Raw genomic sequence first — 5,672 nt, forward strand, 5'->3', positions numbered from 1 at the left:
TGCCCTGATTCGTATCAATCTCAAGTGATGTAGTCTCACTCTCTCTTATATTGTGAATTAGTTTCTCTCTTATGTTGAATTTTCCAATTATGTTTGGACAACCCTGGGAAGAAGTCGTGGCTGGCCTCCTTCAATATAAAGAATTGTGCATCCAATCATTAGAAAACATTGCCCCCGACAAAATCGGGGGCTTGGCCGGCAGCATCTGCGTGTCGGAGGATCAGCCGATAATGTCGGAGGCGTGTACAAGCTACGATTTGAGTACATTGAAGTCGATTTCACCGCCGACATTATCGGCGCTTCCACTGATATTATCGTTGCCGTGTGCAAACGCACTTAGAAGAGGCACCATATCACCACAGACCATAAATTATTTAACTTACTAATTAATCTATTACTAGTAAGTAGGAACTGAAGAATATGGATGCATTAAGAAGTATCACAAGCCTACGGGCTGCTATTGAAAGGAACGGATTAAGAGAGTTTCTTCTGAATTGGAACAGTATTTCTTTATTGACCAGTAATCGTAATAGTAATTGTTAATTTATTTGCTATAAATGTTCATAATGTGATGGAAAAACCAAACCTGTATAAGGTCTTAGCAAGCCTAGGGTCTCATTCTGTAGTGGTTTGTGCAGTGTTGCCAGACACTGCAAGCAAACTTACACACACCTTCCGTCCAAATTGCACAATTTTACACACAAGCTGTAAGACAGTGCACACAACATTACACAATACATAACTACCTATGTATATGTATATTATGTCTAATGACGTACATACCTATACGTACACTCATGTCCAAAATGATTGTCGCATGGTTTTATTGCGCTGGCCTGGAGTCAGGCTTAGGATCTCGTAGATTTTAGAAAATAATTTTCAGGGGAAAAAATGGTGGAAATAATGAATATTTGAATGAAAGGAACTTCGTAAAAATCATCAATGATCAAAATTCTTAATTGTGCCAAATTACACACAAAATGCACACAGATTGGCATTACACACAAAATGCACAAACAGGCCAAAATTGCACACATTTTGTGCAATTACACATACATTGGCAACGCTGGGTTTGTGTGAACATAATGTAAAATGTCCGTATTAGTTAGTGATAATCGGCACAGCGATTATAATTGATTGTTGCATTATCTACGCTGCGTTGCAATCCACAAATTTTGAGAAAACCAAAACGGAATGTGGCCTCTGATCTTTTTCTTTTCTTATACTCAAGATAGAAGACGATTGATTGTTCTCCATGTATTAAGTAATTGCCACTGCTTTTATTTTTTCTTTCTGGATTACTGGTACTACTGATCTGAAGTAAATGTGGGCTTTGTTCTTAAATATACAGAAGCTTTACTCTCACAGCTTATTTTTTAAAGACAAATTGCTTAGTTTAAAGTCTGTTTTATTGTTTTGAATAGGCCTCCCAAATTTCAAGACTAGAAAGATGGGACATTTTTGAATATTCACAGTTATGCACTTCTTTATTATTCAGATGTAATTGAATAAAAGATCAACTCTCAATAAAAGTGAGTGACAAATAGTAGATTATTCTTATTAGTTAAATATTGATGATTAAGTAAAACGGGATTTTTAAAAACTTCTCACGAACTATGTTAACTTATGTTTTGAAAGAAAATGAGGACAATTGGAGTTTTGAACACTTGGGGGGGAAGGGGGAGGGCAGATTATTAAATCCGGGATTGTCCTGGATAAACAGGGACGTCTGGGATCCCTAGTTCTGAAACATTATAGTTGCTTCAATTTTTAAAGTTGATTTTAAAAAAGAAATCCCTTTAGTCACCCTGACGATGAAACCTTTTTATTATTATTATTCACCTTGTAGGTATGGAGCCAATGTATAGATGCGGAACAAAAACCTGCAGAAAAAAAGTATTCTATTCGACAAGGTACTTTCTTCGCAATAACACGGATCAAAATTCGTACATTTGTAGAAGTACTTCTTGCGTGGATTTTACGTTACCCGGCCACTGATTGTAAGTGAGACACGATTGGATAAAAATACTGTCTTCAAACTGCTGAATGAGTTCAGACAGCTCCTTTCAATACGGTTGTTAGAAACTACCCAAAATATTGGAGGCATAGGACACACAGTTGAAATAGACGAGAGAGTGTTTTTGGAAAGCGGAAATATAACACGTCCGAGAAGTTGCCCCCCCCATTGAAGCACTAATGATCTCTTCTAGTGCAATCGTTAGTGCTTCGTTAGTGCTTCTTAGAACATCAACTCCCAACATTAGTGCTTCAATAGTTTGGACGCTAGAAGCAAAAAACTTTGGGGGGGCAACTTCACGTTAGCCCCCCCCAGAAAGCACTAACGACTAAACCTAGTGCAATCGTTAGTGCGTCGTTAGTGCTTCCAGAAAACACTAATAGTTTCGTTAGTGCTTCAAATTTAGTGTGGCTATGGCCAGTTATATGTCACGAAATTCCCATAAGGAATACATGGGGAATTTTTAATTGTTTCAAATTCCCGCCAAATTCAAAAGCGCTAATGACCTCTTCAAGTGCAATCTTTAGTGCCTCGTTAGTGCTTCTGAGAACACCAACCCCAACATTAGTGCCTCAATAGTTTGGACGCTAGAAACAAAAAACTTTGGGGGCGCAACTTCACGTTAGCTCCCCCCCCCCAAAAGCACTAACGATTAAACCTATTGCAATCGTTAGTGCATCCTTAGTGCTTATAGAAAACACTAATAGTTTCGTTAGTGCTTCAAAGTTAGTGTGGCTATGGCCAGTTATATGTAACGAAATTCCCATAAGGAATACATGGGGAATTTTTAATTGCTCAAATTCCCGCCAAATTCAAAAGCGCTAATGACCTCTTCTAGTGCAATCGTTAGCGCTTCTTAGAACAGCAACTGCCAACATTAGTGCTTCAATAGTTTGGACTCTAGAAGCAAAAAACTTTGGGGGGCAATTTCACTTTAGCTCCCCCAGAAAGCACTAACGATTAAACCTAGTGCAATCGTTAGTGCATCGTTAGTGCTTCCAGAAAACACTAATAGTTTTGTTAGTGCTTCACTATTAGTTTGGCTTTTTCGAATTACATGTCACGAAACGCCCGTAAGGAATACATGGGGAATTTTTCATTGGGACAAACTCCCGCCAAATTCAAAAGCGCTAATGATCTTTTCTAGTGCAATCGTTTGTGCTTTGTTAGTGCTTCTTAGAATACCAAGTCGAAACATTAGTGCTGCAATAGTTTGGACACTAGAAGCAAAAAACTTTCGGAGTGCTACTTCACGTTAGACTCCCAGGAAACCCTAACGTTTAAACCTGGTGGAATCGTTAGTGCATCGTTAGTGCTTCCAGGAAACACTAATGGTTTTGTTTTGCTTTACTATTATTGTAGATCTGCGCACTTGTATGTCACAAAGATGTCCAAACTCACGAGATCGGCGCTCACGAGTTCGAAACAAAACTCGACCTCAGCACACTCGACATCAGCCTCACGAAGTGAGCGTGAGATAAGGCTGGTGATGTGAGCGTGAGGTTGAGTGAGCTGTAGGTGAGACTGGTGAGGTGAGCGTGAGGTCAGGCTGGTTATTTGAGCGTGAGGTCAGACTGGTGATGTGAGCGTGAGGTCGAAATGAGTTCGTGAGTTCAGGTCGAAATTAGTTTTTGAGCGTGAGGTTAGGTCAAAGTGGTCACCTCTGGTTACGAAACTCCCATAAATACATGGAGAATATTTCACTGGGACAAATTCCCGACAAATTCAAAACAGCTAATGATATCTTTAATACAATCGTTAGTGCTTCGTTAGTGCTTCCTAGAGCAGTGACTCTTAACACTAGTGCTGCAATAGTTTGGACACTAGATGCAAAAAATTAAGGACAAACGTGAAGTTAGCCCCCCAGGAAGCACTAACAATCAAACCTAGTGGAATTGATAGTGCATTGTTGGTGGTCCTAGAAAACACTAAGAGTGGAAGAAAATGTGAATAATGAGTGTTTGTCCACACATACTCTCTCTTCCGCTCTTCTCCAAAACCCATTCCAGACTTTGGAGCTCTTAAAAGTAGCTCTAAGTAGGAGTATTAAAAACCACCGAGCCCCCAGAAGTCCATCGTAGATCCGCCTCTCGAGAAGAGTATGCGTGAATAAACACTTATTATTCACATTCAGTTTGCACATCTCAACAAACAAACAATATTTTCATTCACTTCCATCTACTACTGCATTCTACTGAACTGTAACGACTTTTTATGTTTAAAAATAATTATTCATTTTTCAATAATTGTAAATGTTTAAGTTCAGTAATTCACCATGAATAGAGTCAACTAGAAGTGTTTTTGTAACGAAGAAATAATATGAACTGTGAAGTATCTTTCAACAAACTGTCGAGGGTTGAGAGTCGACAAACGTTACTCTCTCGTTTACCGATTACCTCGAAACCGTGGTAGCCAGAATTAGCCCAGGATAGGGGACTTATATTAAGAAAATCAAAATCGCAGGAAAATGCAGAAGTCTTTTAGTCTTGTAGCTCTTAGTCCGTATGAAAGTACTGATAGAAATATGGCCAATGAATTATGACTATTTTGTAGAAAGTATGTGTACTGTCGCTGATTTGTGATAATCAGAAACAGAAGTAAAAGGTAAATTACAGTAATAGTTTTCTCTTAATAGTTTTGTATTTAAGGGGAAACGGAAAACCTACTTTTATCTTAACATTTTCTTTCTTAAAATTTCTATTCGGGTTCACACCCTTAACCTTCAACATTGAATACGGAAATGGAGAACTTATTTAGAATTTGATTGTTGATTCCAGTATATTTCAAGCATCACTTCTCGGACCTAGGCCTGTGTTATGTCGATAACGCTATCGTCGATATCTACATTATCATATATCAACATTCGATATCGCAAATATATGGACATGAATATATCATTCTAAATTTTCGATATCGATATTCGGGGGGGGGCGACGAGATATAAGGAGACCCTAAGACTTGATGAAGGAGCCCCTAAGGATGAAGATATTAAAGTTACTTTTTACAATCATTATATCTTTATTACCACAAATTGCAATGTAAATACATCCACTTGCAAATTTGCAATATTATATGATATAATTTCTTAGATGCCAGAACGTTTCTGTTCCCTGAAAAAAAGAAACAAAAAGTCACGTCCAAAAGCAAGTGCTTCGAACTTTGAACTAGAATTTACCATAAGAAAGTTTTTTTTATTTCTCTCTTATTTGCAGTTTGCCACACTGATATATTTCTGACAAAATTGAGGTTTAGTCCAACGCCATTCGAAGTTGCAACCAACCCAACCGCCGAGTTGTTTGGGTTGCCTACTATTTTAGGAAAAGGAGAATTGCAGGTGGTAATGCACTTTTGGGGTCGTGTATATATATCACCGTTGAGTTGATACATTTATAATTATTGAAGTATGCCTTCTTTGTTTTTATTTGGTTTGTGTATATTGAATAAATAGTAGAACACTGTATTGTATTAAATTTCGTATGTTGCTGGTAACCCTGTTAACAATTTGTATTTAACGTAGGAGATGTCTGCTAGGGTAACCGGGGTGACAACAGGAATATCTTTAGGAAAATTGTTCAAGAGAAAGGTTAATCAATAACAGTTACTTCACATTATTTAATTACTCCACATTAATTAACTGTAAAGACACTTACATTGT

This window comes from Thermobia domestica, chromosome 9, assembly GCF_964235325.1.
Source record: "Thermobia domestica chromosome 9, izTheDome1.hap1.1, whole genome shotgun sequence".
NCBI lineage: Eukaryota > Metazoa > Arthropoda > Insecta > Zygentoma > Lepismatidae > Thermobia > Thermobia domestica.